The sequence below is a fragment of the Lepeophtheirus salmonis genome, chromosome 6, assembly GCF_016086655.4.
Source record: "Lepeophtheirus salmonis chromosome 6, UVic_Lsal_1.4, whole genome shotgun sequence".
In the NCBI taxonomy this organism is placed as follows: Eukaryota; Metazoa; Arthropoda; class Copepoda; order Siphonostomatoida; family Caligidae; genus Lepeophtheirus; species Lepeophtheirus salmonis.
This window is the reverse complement of record NC_052136.2, coordinates 8,921,506-8,940,162: the sequence shown is the minus strand read 5'-3', so window position 1 is coordinate 8,940,162 and position 18,657 is coordinate 8,921,506.

The following is an 18,657-nucleotide window of genomic DNA, read 5'->3' as shown; positions in this document are numbered from 1 at the left end:
CCAATCACCATTATTTTAAAAAAAAGGTCGATTCTTGATGATTCCGATGCCAATTCCAAGGCATTAGTACACCCAGTAGGTAGGTAGATGTCGTGATAGTTTAAGAAGATCAAAATATTGAAGATTTGGACATGAAAATAATAAAACATAGGACGATAGTGTATAAACAGTTGATTGGGTTTTTTTTTAAATAAAAAAAAACATAGTACCCAAATACGAGTATAAGAAATTAATTTCCCGAATTTGCCATATCCCCATTACACCTATGACTCAGGCCGTTATATTTCTGGAATTAGTTTAAAATATTGGGGATATTAATATCTTAGATCATTTGCTTCATTTATGTGACTTTATTTGATTTTTATACGGTCTTTCAAATATAATTGATCATGTTCGTTTACTTTTCATTTCTTAAGCATACTTTATAAGAACTCCACTCTAATTATGTGTTCATTATTAGATTTTAAAAAATGCAAGTCAAGTCATTATTTCTTTTAAAAGTTGGTTCTTTTTTAGAGGGTCTATGCACATTCAGAGAAGTTGGTCTTAATCGATAGATATCTTTATCTGGATTGCGAAAATGTACTCGTATATATGAGTTGATAAAACTCAGTCATTGCTGAGAAAATATCATCTTTTTAAATAATTTTTCATAATATATTCACATTGATTATTCTCATTTTAATATGACGTCATGCACTCATTTAAAAACGGATTGTGCATTATTTATTTCCTTAATACTATTACTTATAAACTTAAAGAGATCTCTCGAAGTAAGGATCCTTTTTTACTTTAGCAATTAATTTAAAATCTCCATTCATCAATAGATAAGCTTCTTCAATGGCTCTCTTGATTGTGTCATTGTAAGCATACTTTTGTGAAGGAAATTTGAAGATAAATATATGGTGGAGTTAAACCCAGAGCTGCATTTGAATCCAACTTGTACGAGTTCAAGTCAAGTTTGAGTCTATAAAAAAAGGACTCGAGTACTACATCCCCAATATTTTTTTCAGAAGTAGAATTTATTAGTCTACCCATAGTTACTCCAACCACAGATACACCAGTAACCAAAAGGTAAAATATGCACAATATTGTGAATATTTATTTGTTAAAACTTTGTGATTTATTTTTGTTTTCTATTATTTATTATGTGTTAAAAATCAATAGTGACAAGATGCATTGGGAATCTAATAAAAATAAGTGTTTTGATATCATATTTCATATTCTAGAAGCTACATGCTTAGTCTATTATACAAAAAATTATAAATGCTAAACATTTATGTTGTTTTCAAACAATTAAATTGACAGTTAAGATACAGAGTTGCTGAATCTTTTTGATTTTCTAATTTATGGACTTGTGTCGATCCATAAAAACTTGATTCGATTTATGTCGACAAAGTGGCATCAAATTAATGCTTTGATTCATGGGCGCAGGTGGCACAGTGGACATGTCTGCTCAGATTTCTTGCAATCCCAATTTGTCCAACAGGCTTACAACATTTATTAAACTAAGGACACTCTGAGCTAGTTGATCCGAAATTCATACTTTTGGCACGTTACTCAGCATGTAGAAGGGATATTATTGACATACAAGAGCTATTTTTTGTAGAGATCATTTTGATAATAATTTAAATAACGGAAGACTTCACCAATTCACCAAATTTAGACTTGTGACTACGACTTGACTAAAGTTTTGCTGTCAAATTTGTCGAAAGATAACATTTGTTGTAAGACAAAAGTATGCTGTCAAAATTTGGATTTTTGTCACATTTTGAAATTAATAATTTTTATTGTTCATACTTAAAATTTAGCTTTCAAAATTTCAATTTATTAGTTTATTTGACCATACTTTAGGTTTGGCTAAATTGACGCCACTGAATCAATATAACATTTATTAGACTGCCTTTTGAAGGATTAATCAGTGCAACTCTATCTGGCCAATTAGAGGAAACATTTAACGAAAATATTAAACAGAATACTTAATTAACTTAAATTTAAGGTGAAAAATGCATTTGAACTAAAGCTCGGTCGACATCATGTAAAAGGAAATACCAATGATAATCCATTAATCATCTACAAGTATATATGTACATTGTCAACAACAAAGCAAGCAAAAATGAGTTTTCTCACAAATGAATTGATTACATTTTTATTAACGAATTATCGTCAATTTCTATCTACAAATTATTCTTATGAACACTTTGTGTGTTCTGGAAATTGCACTTGAAGTACACAAAATTGGTTTCACAATTAATGAATGAGAAGCTGATAAGTTTTATTTGAAAGAGTCCATATTGGAGCCAATATAAGTCTCTTAAATCAAATGAAGGGTTTAAACTGTAGTTGGTGTTCTTGGGTATCTTAACTCATCCTAAAGATTTGAATACAAAGTCTATAATTGACACAAATTTGTCCATGAAATATTGGCTTGTATGTATACAGGGTAGGACAGCAAAACCTTGGACTCGAGAGTTGGATTTAGAAATAAAACAATAATTTTATATTTTCAATAATAGACTAAAGAATAATATTAATGAAACATGTGAACAAGGTCTATGAAAAACAAATATGGCCACCTTCATTATCAATCACAGCTTTTACACGTAGTCTGAAGGCCATGCTGGAATTGATGGAAAACTTATCTGACAATTTGTCCCATCCAGCCACTATGGAGGACTTCAGTGAGTCCAAATAGGTGTGTGATGTCCTTTTAGTTTCCCTCTCCAAAGAGCCTTATATATAAAAGTCTAGTGGGTTTAAATCGGATGAAGAAGGGGTCATATCTCTTTGGACCAAAATTGAGCCATGTCCTGAGTCCACACGTAGTTAACCTCCGGGTAGTTGATCCTCAGTCATGACAAGATGGTGTACCTAAGCACCTTAGAGTAGGCCTCCTGGCCGATATCCAGTCTAGCCTTAAAAAAGAATGGAGGCATCTTCTTTCCATCAGAGGCCACAACACCAAAGACTATTGTTTGGGGCGGGTATTTGGAGTGGTAAACCACTAGCTCCTTTTCTTTTGTTTTGCAGGCCGGAATTGATCATCTCTGAAAATCTTCTTGGCCGAGAAATTTTTCATAATTAGCTCATTTACCTTGATCCATTTGAGGATTTTCTGGCATCTCTCAACCCTCCTGGCTTTCATTTCCTCTGTCAGAAGGTGGTTTGTTGTCCTTGTGAAAGAAACTAATCCCAAGCTGTACTTTATAGCCTCCTAATGGTCCTAAGAGCCTCAGAAATGTTGTTGGCAAGGTGATTCATCGACTTAGTGGGATGCTCCTTTATTTTCTTCTCCAAACTTAACAAGAACTTCGTATCCCTCTTTAGATTATGCCCATCACTTCTTCACATCCTAGAGAGTTCTTCTCCATTTCCTTTTTTGTTTTTATCATCTTGGCCAACTAAATAACAAGCCTACTATAACACTTAACAATGTCCGTAATCTTCATCACATCAACCCAAGCATCTAGGAGATCTAAGATGCGCTGCCTTTTTGTTTGTTGCTCGCTCATGATGGTGAAATGTACCGTTTTAAGAATCCTTTCCACTACAAAAACTCCCTGTATTTAATGAAATTTCATTATGAAAGGGTATGTACCTGTTAGATGAAGTTATGAAAGAATTTATTTAAACACAAGAAATGAAATAAATACTAGTTCAAAAAAAAAAAAAAAAAAAAAAATGAAGCGTCCCTAATGAAAAACACTTTACCACACATGTGCCAAATATTCTAATGTTTCACACATAGATGGCGCTTTTCTAAATCACCTCATTTTCAGTTTCCATGATAATCTATTCCTTAGTTTGTGAGTTTTTGTGGTAAGTGTGACGATACTTTTGTTATTTCCAAAACAATGGATCAAAAACAATTGTATGATTTAATTTACACTGCTTCTTAATAGGAAAAAATACGTTTCAAGCTAAACAATGGCTTGAAAAGTGTTATGGGGACTCCACTCCATAAAACGAATAAAAATGATATAAAAAAATAATAATAATAATCTTTAAAAAAACCAATATTGAATGAAAAAAAAATACATTTTTTTCGTGTTAAGTTCGGTACTTACATAGAAATAAAAAACTCTAAGTTAACTAATTTTGATTGTATAATTATAAAGATATATATTTCATCACCAATGACGAACAAATCTTTTTTCATAGTTAACTCCTCTTTTTTAACCTTCACGAAGGAATGGTGTTTTTTTCTTCCCCTCGATATCTTGGAAGATAAATCGTTGTTCTATATCCAATCAACTACTCTATATTTGGTTTTGTGTATTTATACATTTTTTTTTTAAATTTATTTTAATTTATGTAAATAAATTTACACACAAATAAATAAATAAAATACTCCGAACCTCTCACAAAGTTAATTAATGAAAATGGATCTAATAGGTAACTACGTACCTACTCGTATATGAATTGTTTCTTTTAATCTCCATAATCCAGAATGGATCTCTTTCAGTCACTTCTTTCATTTCTCGTTGAGCTAATGCGTATCTTTGGTGAAAGTGTGAGAATCTTACTAGATGTAGATGGTGAAATGAATCGACTTTATCGAAAATTAGAATCTTTAGATTGAAAAAATAATAAGAATAATATTTCTGCTTAATTAATTTTTTAACTCAGGCGTAAAAGAATGAACATGGATCCTTAATATATTTTGCTCTGATGTATAGATATATATATATATTAATTAATGTACAGGGATGTTATAAATTAATTATTAACATATCAAATTGCCAAAAACATACTCTGGAATAGGAGTTTAAAAAAATGTATAAAATAAGATTTATTATCCATAGAATAGATATTTATCAATTATTCATTCATTTTTTTTTTTTTTTTTTTGGCATTGCCTTAAGGACACTAATACACTTTTTCCGTTCAAGCATCATATACCTGTACCTCACTTCAACGTGAGGTCATGCAGCTATCTAGCATCTGTTGACAGTTACTCTCCAAAGTTTCAGCCATCTTGTTATGTAACAGAGAGAGCACTTTTTAAAGGCTCTCATCGAATATGAAAGTTTCTAATACTCTACCTTAACTCAAACATATGAACTTGATCAGTTCAATAAACCTGAATCATGGGGCCGAGGCTCATGATTCGACCCGAATGTAAGCAAACGGTCCACTAAAAATAATAAATTCTGCTCTCATGTATTGCGAGGGCTGTAGTATAGTTCAGCTGGAAAACATAGTTTCCATCTGGGTAGTTGGACTTGCCCAGGGCAGGACCACCTCCTTGACGATGTCCTGGTACTCTTTGGCTCCATTCTTCAGGCCTTTCAGGAACTAATATAGGACCATCCTTTTCACGTCTGAAGCAATGATTCCCACCATTTGAATTTGTGGCTTTAAACATAGACTGGTCGACCAGAAGAACTTCATCGACCACGTAGGTGAGGTAGCAGTCGTTTCTAGAGCTTCTCGACTAGTCCACAAGGCAGGGTTTTTTTTTTCTTTTTCTTTTGGCTTTACTGGGCGCGAATCAAATCTGCTATACTTTGCCTTTTCGCCTCCATCTCGACAATAAATGAACCAGTTTTAGTCAGTTCTATTTCATTTGAACGCTAGCATTCATTGGACTATTGTGTTAAAAAATCTTAAAACCTAGTTTTCAAATTAGGCTTTCCTATCACTATCAATGTAGAAGTTGCAATTTGCTGTCGTACATCATATATGGTACTACCTTATGATTGGAACGTAGAACGGAACATAAATAATGGCTGAACGATGAACGAATTGATCGGAACGCCATAATAGCGGAACACTTACAAGCCTGAATCGAAGAAACTTCATCAATCAACAGTCAACAGTAAAACTAAAGTTATAGTTTGAACCCATAATAAAAAAACTAAAAAGGCGGCAAATATATTATGCGGCAAAATCTCAAAAAGGTGAAATTACCAGGGCGAAAATGAATGCCACAAAACTACCAGGAAAATACCTAGAACTAACCAGTGTGTATATATGAGTTATAATATGTAGGTCCATGTATTGTAGAATATAATAAGAAAAACACAAAAGAGGATTGATTACAAGGAGCTCAAGAGCGGAACCAATGTTCTGTCAGATTTTTTTGGTACATGAATTCATTAACGAATCTATGAGCAATGAGCATTCAATGTACATTTTGTAGATTTGCATGTGGTATATACCTATATAAATACATAATCACCATTGCTTTATTATACCTTATACAAAGATTTATTTGCCAAAATGGTCGTATGTACCTATGTATATAAAGAGATAACTATTATTCATTGCAAAGATACATACTCTCAAAAATGATTTGCCTCATCTGTATTCTAGACATGCTGTTTCTTTAATTAAGGGAATCATCGATTCACAAGATACAAATAAAATTAAATCTTCCCTAGAAAGTGGGAAATTTCTTATCTCATGTGTCGACATCTTTCCCTTCCTTGAGTAATTGAAGAAATACATATAATATAACAACATCCAATATTCTCGAATTTCTGGTATAGAGTTTTAAAAATGACTTTGGTATAATATACAGCCCGCAGTAACATAACTTCCTTCTTTATAATACTTGACAATTAGGCTGTACAAGTAGTAGATGTATGGGTGCTGTTTCATTCTAGAGGCAATATTCTAAAGTATTGTTGGAAATACAGTCAGTTGCTATCATGCGGTGGATTAGTGAGGAACGTGCCGTCGAAGATTTATATTGCCAAAAAATGGGATGACAGGATATTTTATAAAATTAAACTAATTATAATTTAGATCCTGAGTTTTTATCGCTGCAATTTATGAAAGTACATAAGTTAATTGCTTCAAGTTCTTATAAACAAAAAAAAATTGTTTCTATTTCAGTTTCATAATTTGATTTTTTTTTAACGTAAATGACTCCACAAATAATTATAGTATAGAGATAAAATTAATGCTATCAGATACCCCGTTATTCAATAATTTTAAAATGGTGCAATTTATTCAAATTGGATCACTAAAACAGGACGAATTCCGGAAAAACCAACATTTTTTCAAGCTTTCCAAAATCTCCAATTACTGATTGCTTAATCAACTAATCATCAAAAGTATAAAATAGGATATCTTAAGAAATTTAATTTTTCATTTTATTTTGTACTAAGAAATTGTCCTTCTCAATAAAAAAAAAACCTCAAATGAAAAGTTATTTATAGAGAAACAAAAAAATAAAACACCAAAGGTTGGTTTATTCAGTGTATGGACAATTGGGGACGTCACTTATCAGATATGACTTTCAAAACTGTACCAAAAAAAAAACTATTATACATCGAAAAATAAAACTTTTTTTTTTAATTGATCTTTGGAAAAAGTAGGCTATGTTCTTTCACTCGGTACCTATAATAAGTAAAGGTATAAAAAATATAACCTGCCTATAAAATAATTCAATAAACCAAAAAATGACATAATAACCCTGAAAATTCTAGCAGATCCATTGGAAAAAATACTCCGATGTCGATCTTCAATTCTACTAGGAATCCAATAGGGGCATACACAAATAACTCTCCAATAAATTAACAGTTTCACTTTTTCACTTAATATTTAGATGTTCTCTCCTGAAGAATGAAAAAAGAATAATATCAGCATTAAAAAATAAAAGCCACAACTCAGGTTCCCAGCAACAACAAAACTTGTACGCAAAAAAAAGCTTAAAATTCACAGCCCTAAATATAGATATTTACTATCCATTTCTTTTCTTTTTTAATATGGCGTGCTGAGCTTAAGTTACACAGACTCGTTACTACAGTGTTATTTCTTAGATCAAGTAGTCATACAGTTCTCAAAAATGAATCAGAGACAGACAGACGAATAAAGTTTGCTTTATTATATATATATATTTTTTTTTTTTTTGTGCAATGGAAAAGATTGTTATTGTCCATTAGAATTAATCAAGACTGACATTGTTGTCTTATCGCTTTAGTTGAAAAAATACCAGACGACTTTTGTTAACTTTGGAAAGAAAAATGGTATTTTGGCAACTTTCAAAAAATACAAAAAGAGGACCCATTTAAATATTATTTACTTATATTATACATTTATGAATTTGATTATAAACCTCCTATGGTATCAAAAAGTAGAACAAAGAGGCTTTCAATTTGATATATGCACAAAATGTAGGACATGAGAAGTTAAAGTATGACTTGCTCACTGGAGCAAAGGAGAATATATATTTACCTCAAAGCTAACACTTTATTTTGTTAAAAATCAAGACCAATTTAAGCTTTAAGTCTGAGTCGATCAAGTTATTTATATCATCACAAATCAAAAAGACTCCCTATTTTTTTAAATCATATCTTTTCTGTGTTAAAAATACTGGGATCCAAGTAATACGTGGAAAAAAATTCGAGCAATATGAGCACCTGACCTAACATAGAACATGAGCCCTGGTCACCATTAAATATGTAACAACATCTTTATTTTTAAAATTGATTGTTTATATATTTTAGAAAATTGTCTTAACATGTTAACGTTCACTCTCAAGAAATATTTATTATTAGTTTTGTACAATTGATTTGAATTAGAATTTATTGAAGAATCAAGTACTAACATAGAGAATAGACAGATATAATATATATTACATGGAAGTAAATATGAACTTGGAACTTCTCACAAACTATATCCTCAAAAAATATTTCCTTCAATATCGAAAACTGATATTTTATGACTTGAAATATGTAGATACTTTTCCTGCGAGACTTCTCAATTGAAATAACTCCAGTTCCAAGGCTATTGGAACAGATTAGGGGTAGCGCTTGCCTCTTCAATAATGTTGATATAATACCCACTTTTTATATCAAAAGATAAACTTTTATGTTATTGATGTCTCTCAAACATTTGAGACCTTCCGACTGACCTGAGCTCAAACAAAGTGTCTCAAGTCATAGATATTCATGTTTAAACCGAGATTTAAATTCTTCAACATTTATTTAAACATAAAAAATAAAAACTTATAAACGAAGCCTCCCAAAAAATAGGTGATATTTTTCAACTTAAAATTGTTTTACCTCATGTTTGGATGATGTTATATGAAATATAACCCCATGTTTATTATTGGGGATTACTGATTCCTGCTCAAAAATTGTTTCAAACCCATCAAAAGAATCAAATTAGTTATACAAATCAAATATAAATATGTATAAACATCAAAATTCTCAAAACCAAATGTGATACGAAAAAACTAATTAGAGACTCGTAATTAGCCCATCAAATACTACTATATGTAGATATGGAACTTAAAAGGCTTTAGAAACAATATAAAATATTTTTGACCTGTGTAATAGATTTGTATACAATCCAATTAAGGAATAGAGACAGACTGGATTTTCTGGTATTGCCAATGGACAGCGTTATAACTATATCGAACTAGATAATATTGCTTATCATTTTTGCTCAACTTTTAATTGTTTGTATTCAAAAACATTAATTAACTAGCACGAGTACTCGGCATTGCTTGGATTTATTAAACTAAAATAAAAAATGACTAACTTTGCCTTAATATTTCTTCATCTCGTCATCATGAATGAGTTAACATCCCAAAGACAGCGCATCTCAGATTTCCTAGATGCAGAAGTTTGAGGTGGTGAGTAGTCTTGTGTTGGTCCTTATTATTATTAACGAGGACCACAGTCCAGTCTAGTTCGGTATCATCCAGTCCAATCCCACTTGTCGGTTCTTAAAGAAGGTAAAATTGATCTCCCTCGTGACGAAAATGAGGGGTTTTTTTCCTCCCTGTAATGATTTTGTTATATAATAGAATAAAATTATATAACTAAGTAACAATATATTATGTTGGTATTATAACGAAAAATGTCCTATTTCTTACAAGATATGTGCAATAATCTTATTAAAAATTCCAAGGGCCGTCCAGCTTGGAGAAGAGATGTGGTCCCTTCCTTCCCAAATTTGAACCTTTGCTCTAGGGGGCAATTTGGAGAGAGAAACCAACAAAATTCCATACCCAAATGTGGATGCACTGAAGGGTGCCATAAAGTCTTTGTGATGCAACTTGTCTGAGAAGTTTGTCATCAACTCCTGCAAGGCCTTCGGACGACGTGTAAAGACTATGATTGATGCTGAAGGTAGTCATATTAAGTTACCAAGTTTGTAAAGGACTCGATCAATAGTTTCGGGTTTTTTTAATTATTTTTTTTGCAGTATTTCTAAAGCAATCAATTGAGTCCCCTTTTTGCTGCCCAGCACTGTACATTTATGCAATAATATAAATGAGAATGAAACTTCTTAGAACAAAAATTCTTGAGGCAAATCTTCCGGTCACCATTCAGACATGGTGGCTCGACTCGCTTTTTAATCCTTGTGACTTGACTTGGACGGGCTTGATATTATAATACTTATACGTGAGACTTACTTGGGATGACTTGATTCCATGTTTGCTTCTATTATTACAAGTTGGACATACTTTAGAAATTTAATGGAGTCCTTCAAATAACAGCATATTGATTCTACTAGCCTTGTATAATGTACATACACGGGAATCCATATATTCAAAATCAATTCTGATTTCACAGAGATCATAGCGAGTGAGGATTTCTCCCAAGGTATTTATTAAGGGAGAACTCTACTTATATACATACTTATAGACTACTCTCGTACATCCCATACATATGAATGTAAAACATGGGTACCCCCCTCCCCACCCCATTTTACATACTGTTTATGTGCTCTTCATTCTCTTAGAGATACCGTGACTAATCTTCATTAATTTTTCATAATTATTTTTTTCTCCTTAGTTAGTTAAAAAAGAAGAGGAAAGGGAATGACTAGGCATTACCAACTACATACATAGTAAGATACCTACATTAAATAATTTCCAAGTAGATACTCCAATCTTCATTTATGTACCTTTCATTAACGATAACAAAAGAGGAAGATAATAGGGTAACTCGTATATTGAAAAGGAGTAGCTAGGAAAAAACTCACTTTGTTACGTACATACTTGAGTTATCCGCCATTTTATAGAGTCAATTAGTATAAACAAAGTCACTCACTGTGAAAATCCGGAATTGAAATTATAAGCTTTATTAAATATGGTACACATCCATCCTTTCTTCTCTAATCGCAAAATTGAGTCTTTTTCTTTACACAGATCCCTTCTATACTCATTATTAAAGAGGGGATATCTGTGAAGATTACTAGATTTCCCTCTAGAAGAAGAATTTTCGCCTATCTTCTGTGTAAATTGATTTAAAAATGCATTTTAAAATATGTACTTATGAATTTAAACATAATTACAATATTTTCTCCTCAGTAATGCTATTTTAATTCTAGAAAGTTCTACTCTCTATAGCAGTAATACCTTTTCTCTCTCCAAAATCATAAAGCAGACAGATAATATTACCAAGGATCTTAATTCAGGTGTATCATATGTGTCTTGCTCCCGCCTTCTCCTCGTGTTCTTACAAAAGCCCATATCTACTTATTAGTTATTACGGTTCTATTCATTGAGAATATATAGTAAGGAAGTTTTACTTGAGGGTGTTGTTGATGCCATAAGTTCGTCTGAGATGTTGTTGGATAACTTATCCTATATTTATAAGCTTTCTCTATACTAAGTATATTCACAGAGCCACAGGTGATTTTATTCTTTTTTCTGTCATAGTATTTAAATGAAAGACGGAATTGAATTAAAATAACGATAATGTTACACAATGTTTTAATTCAATTCCCTTTTTCATTTCATTGTTATTCTACAATTAAAATTGTCTTTATTTTGTATAGCTGTATCGGTCCGTATCCGTATCGGACGCAAAAACTGTCGCATAGAAAAAAAAAATTGATTTTGAATAAATTTAGAAACGCCCTTATTCGTATAGTTGTTGTTGGAGACGTCAGTCACTTTTTGATTTATAAATCAACCACTTATTGAGCTGAACTTTTAGGTCCCTGAATAAATAACAATTGAACGAATAACGGGAAAATCCTTGAACGGTGTTAATTTAGCCGTTCATACTTTCGTCCCATTTACGTTTTCTTTCTCCTCTTTTTATTGCTCTTCTCGACCTTATACAGGCAAATCAGAAAACATCTAAGAGTCTAAGATTAATACAATTCTGGCAACAAGCTCCTCAATTAAAGCTCTTTCCTCCCAGGCCAAATGAGGAACAGACAGCAAGTTTTAAACATATACATATTAGGACTGGTACAGTATGGAGTTGTGCCGCGGTTCGGTACGTTTTTAACCTCAGTGCAGGAATTATATTTATAATCAAATATTAAATATATTGATATAATATAAAGTTTTGGTAATTTCTTTTTTTTAATATTCTTTATTTGGCTTATATATAAAACATAAATAAATTGCGTTGGTTATCATTTTTACAAAATCGAACATATATTTTGCATCATAAATATATATTCTGCCTTAAATATTCGGGCAACCACAATTAAAGAATGATTCGGTTCTTTTTTCTGATTTACTACGGAGTAATCTGTATTTTTTTAAAAGGTTTCATTTAAATATCATCGAACAACGAATATTTATGGACAGCAAGTTTGATATGGAGTTGAATATACCTCTAATGATGCGTACAAATCTGCAATTTGAGACCATTTTGGATTTCCATATAAGGATGGCGAAAATGGGTGAAAGGCTGTGGACAAAAGTATCACCATCTCTAAATATTATTCCACACAAATCCTTTATGCCAATGGAATTACATATTTACATCAAACATAGCTCCAATTTAAGTTATGTAGCATTGTTATCAAATACTTTGGAAATCTTTTTTTTTCTTATAGCAAACACAAGTTCCTGACTGCTCCAACACATGATAGCAACTGACTGTATTTCTAAGAAAACTTTAGAATCTAACCTTTATAATTAAACCACGCCCACTCCACTACTACATCTATTTCAAAAGTAGCTTTCAATCAACAAATTCTAAGAAGCCTACTAAATTAATAGTTGAAAAAAGGGTTTTAAAACAACGTGATCAAGTTACAATGAGAGGGTTTCTAAGAAATTGTTCTCTTTAAAATAAAAAATGCCTTTGTTTTTATAAAAAAGAATTATCAAATCAATTTGGGGAGACCAAGTAATTTCCTATACAAATTATTAAGATCAATATGGAATTAAAAACTGATTTCAGTGAGGAGCTTCTTTTAAACTTTTGGACTTTCTGTGCTACTTATGAAAAAGTCTTAGAATTTTAATTTTATTAAAATGAAAATTTAAGAGGTTTGTAGGTACTTTATTATTATTTCCTTTGTAAACATCAGGTTTCGGTGTGATAGTTTTAGAAGGTAGTTCAGCTGTTTAGATCGGATTAAATACTCTTGAATATGGAATCTAAAAGAAAGGAGGTTGCCGTTCACATCCGCCTTGGTTACGCCAACGTTATGAACATACTTTCAGTCAGCAACCGGACGGTCTGGAAGGTCAGAAAACGACTTAAAACAGGAGATAAAATTAAAAACAATCTCTAGAAGTTGCTCGAGATTCCCTTGAAGCCAATCCAAGGATGAAATTATTTATCTGGCAAAAAAAAAAAAAAAAAAAAAACAACTGCCAAGTCCAAAGTCTCAAGACCTGTAAAAAAATACTGTTGTTAAGATAGAAATGACCTTGGTCAGGTAAAAGAAAATACTCATCTCCAGCGCTGGAAACGCATCTTCAATTATCTTCAACATCATGGAAACAGGGATTTTTTTTTTCAGTGATGAAAAATCTTCTCTTATTAACAGGGAAAAGGATTATATAAAACCCTGGATAAATCATGCAAAATGATCCCGAGGAAGAAACCTGCTTCATAATCCTCCAGAATGTCCAGTTGCTGACTCAGAGCATGTTCATAATGTTGGTGTGACCGGTGCAGACGTGAACGGCAGCCTATTTTCTATTGGTTTTCATTTTCAAGAGTATTTAATCCAGCCTAAACAGCTGACCTCACTTCTAAAATTATCGCACTAAAAAGTTCGACCTGTATGTTTACAAAAAAATGCCTACAAAACCTTTTAAATTTTCATTTTAATCTCATTCCAAGACTCTTCGAACACACGTTACTCTGAGCAATTTTAACCCATTTCAACATTATAAGTGTTTCCAAACACCAAAAGTGTGATCCTTATTATTTTAATCAAGGAACATATTTTATGTGCCTATATAGGCATATAAAATAAATATTTATAAATAACCAGTGAGAACATCGATAAAATATCCTTAACAAGTAAAATAAAAATAATCTATAAAAGGAATATAAGCTTATCCCTTTGACCTTCGATCACCAAATTTATGGATCCCAAAAATTTGTCAAGGATATAAGAATATGTCGTATTCTTTCGTAATTGTGAATATGTTCTTTATACATCTCTAAACACGACGTTATTTCATTAACATGAAATATATTTTGTATTTTATTGTTAGCAGTCGATTTTAAACATTTTTTCTCTATTTGTGTTCTGCACGTTGATTGGTTACACTCGAACAAGCTTTAGTTAAGCTGTGAAAGATTCCAAAAACTAATCGAGCGTTTTAACTGACGTCACAAATGACCAAACAGCGAAATAAAGTAGTAGGCATAAGTATCCGACGTATGATATATCAAATACAATGATTAAATTTTCCGAAGGAAAAATCGTAATTTCTACAAAAATACAAGATTTGAAATTTGATTCAAACATTTTTTTCAAAGAACCCAAGTAGATTTATCATTGTCACAGACTCTGCTCCTCAAGGTAAACCCAACCTTGATTAGGCCCCTAATTATTTAACTTGTATAATATTATCGACAAATAGGACTCAGAGTTGAGATGTCAAAAATTTATAGGATTCAAAGTCGGAATCAAAACTTGAGGGACCTAATCCACAGTCCTAAATATCATTCCCTCCAATAGGGCTAATATGACCTCTTTAAAATGCAAAAGTTAAATTGATATATTATATATGCCTATTCAGCAATACAATGTGTTCCTCTCAGAGATTATAAAGCAATTGAGTGCCACACCTATTGACAAACTTGAGTAATTCCAACGGTGTCCACGATAAATTGAAACTACTTTAAACTTCATCCAGATCCATAATATGGATATTCGGGGTTAAATCATACTAATATAAAAGGTTGCTTGAACAATACGCTATAACTTCCACCACAATTGTTTTGACAACAAACAATAGTCATCATGGAACAAGCAAGGAGAGACACCATCCTCGAATTGGCTCGTGCGGGACACAAGCCCTCCGCTATCTACAAGCTTCTTAACTATCCCAAGACCACAGTGTACCGGGTCTTCAATGCCTGGGAGGTTTAGTGGAAAGTCTGCTGCAAGGCCCACAACATGAGAAGTGACCGAATCCGCACACCCCGCTTCCTTGAAGGCCTCCAGAAGTCCGTCAAGGCTTCGCCGGGGACTTCGTTGTCCAGGTTGGCCAAGAACTGTGGAGTAAGCAAGCATCTGGTCTCCAAGGCTGTGAATGAGGACCTCGGGTACAGGTCATACAAATGGCCAAACAACACATCCTCACGGCATCCATGAAGGCCACCAGGCTCACCAACCGTAAGCGTCTCCTGAATAACCTGAAGAGCTATGGAGGAAGAATCATCTTCTTCTCTGACGAGAAGAAGTGGACTGTCGACAGAAGCTACAACGTCTAGAATGACAGGTGGCTTGCCAAGGAGAGAGAAGAGGTCCCTGCGGTCTTCACCACAAAGTTCCTGGGCTCCATTACGAGGGAGTGGAATGCTGTCGATTCCACAGAAGTCATCAGGGTATGCAAATCCTTTAGGGGCAGGATGGAGAAGATGGTGGCTGCTGAGGGAGGACATGTTGAATAAATTTATTGTTTAATATCATGTCTAACTTTTTCATATTAACAACTACACTCCAAATTCCATTTTTATCAAGCAGGTTGAATTTTAAGATAGTTCCAATTTATCGTGAACACCCTGTATTGATGAATAAGAATTCGTACATTGCGCCCACATTACTTATGTCAGTAAACTGATCTTATACATTATCATATAAGAACATATCCTCAATTCCAATGCCATATTTTCTAGTGCTTTAAAGCACTCCGTCGCCATCCTCAGATAAAGGAGGCTTACAGGTAGGGACCATGCTAGGATTTTTCTTGGGAGAGGAGGGGGTTGATTAATGTGTTTTGCTAATTTTTCGACTGATATTTCATTTTTTCCTGCTCTGATATGAGCTGATTTAATTGTATATACTCCACCAAAAATGAGCTGTTTCATCCCTTACTTGGTATTTAATTATTATTTTGTGGTTCGATTCGACTTAGATCTTTTAAAAGAGCTGGAACCGCAGGCTCTTAATAAAAACCAACCCGTGCACTATTAGTGATAAGGATTTTTAAAAAAAACACGTTAGTATTGAGAATACAGGGTTGTCCAAAGGTATTAAACCTGTAAGATTTGACGTGTATGATTTAGTCAATCATAGGGACCAAATATTTCGGATTTTGAGACATTCGATTAGTCTCACGTCTGTAAAATATAACATAAAGAAGACTCGAGTGACTGGAAATGTTGATGGCAATCCAAGAAGTGTACGCCAAATGTTACCTAGCACTCCGGAAAAAGAGACCTAGATCAAAAATTCAACCGATAAAATTACCAAATCTTGCCCAAGTGTCTCTTTAGACCTGTGAACTATTCCAAAGGGGTTAATAGTCGATCCATTAGGATTTGGGCAGGGGTTTCAAATTAAGGAGAAAAACTCCCCTTGATTTTTATCCTGAGGGTCTCCTTATGAAGACGGGTGATTACATTTCATATGTTTTGAAACCTGGTGTGAATTTATGCTTTGAAGCCAACTCATTCAAAACTAAAAAATTTACTTTTCAGCAAGATCGAGTTCTTTTACATACCAGCCTCCAATGCTAAGAGTTGCTTAAAGGAAAAGTTCATTTTTGGAACAAGCCTATGTGGCCCTCTTCGACTGTAAATTGATTACTTTCTATGAAACGTCTCACAGCACACCATTTGCAAATCACTGGACTATGAAATGGGTATTCTAGGTTAGGCTAGAGTGCAATGTTCTACATACCTATTCATTTCTTATTTTTATTGCTAAACATTAAGACAAGATGGTGAATGTGGTATACAGTCAAATAGATTCATGGGGATGCTTGTAAATATTTAAGATTGAAATGGTTTGGTGTCCCAAAGAGATCGGTCTCAGATTATTAGATGTTAGGGCCAAGTAGGGCGTAATAAATAAGGTCTAGAAATTTCTAAATAATGCCATGGATTTTTTTGTGTTCCTTTACTTCCGATCTTATTTAAGTGCCTCTGAAGTCTAAACTAAAGTTTAGACACTATATACTCTTAAAAGCATTTCAGCTGTGGACATTCCCAATCATTTCCAAAAAAAGACCCCACAAAATAATAATTTTCTACAGTTTCTTATTTATAATACTCTTGATTTAAAAAATATATATACTAAGTGATTTTTTGGAGTATTGGGAGAATAAAGCAAATCAACAAAGATCCCTATTTAAAAAATAACAAAAAAAAGCAACTTAGTTTTAAGAGAACCTAACCTTTATACTTGGATTGGCAGATTTAGTTTTTGGCATCAGCGATAGCTTAAAATGCTCATTTTTTTTAAACAAGATAGGTCTAAACAGTTAAAAAGTTGAAATTACAGCAAAGTTTACTCTTAATTTATTAAAATCATTAGTTATATACAGAAATGGACTATTTCCAGGGGATATCTAGCATTTCAGCAAACATTTCATATAACTTAAACTATCAAGTCTAACTCATTATGAACAGGGCACTCACCTTCAGAGGTCCCATAAAGCAAAAACATAAATTTGCTATCTCTATTAAAATTAAGCAAAGTTTGTCTGTCTCTCTGACTGTGGAGAACAAATTTTGACGAACGTGTGTAGCTAAGGCCTTGTATTAAAAAGGAAAGAGAAGTGCATATTTAGTGCGTCAACATTAGATAATATTGAACAGAATCCCAATTAATTTTTTTACTTTAGCTATATTTTAGAACCTGTGGCCTTCCAAATAAAATCCATAAATGTATCATTTTTATTGTGACGATCAATTTTGACAACTTTATGTGCAATTTCCAACACACTCAAAGGGTTTATAAATTTAAAATTTGTCGGTAAAAATTGATGATAATTTGTCGATTTAATCCACACTCTATTTTGAAAAAAATCCTTCTAGCTTGCTTTTGTTTAAGCTGCCACATATTTTGAATTCTTAAAAAAGGACATGTGCTACATTCTGTTTCAGTTTGAGTAAGAGATATGGTTAAATGTTTATGTATAAATTAATATAATTAAGAATGAAATGTTGGGAAAATGTATTTACATTTCATTCTTAATTATTTCTTAGATATATTTGACTCAATATTCAAATTCAATATATATGTATTCCAATTCTGGGATGTGATGAAATACCCAAGTATTTCAACTATAGTTTAGAACCATTATTTGATTTCAATGACTTATATTGGTCCCGATATGGTCTCGATATGAATCCTTTAGTACATAGTATCTACACCTATCAGAAGCCGGCTCAGCCCAAATGATAGATTTTTTACTTTTAATTATAAAATATTTCCTCACCTGGAAAAAATTTGAAGCGAAAATAGAAGGAAAAACCTTTTTTAACGGTTTCCTCCTTTAAAAAAAGTCATTTGGGCAAATTA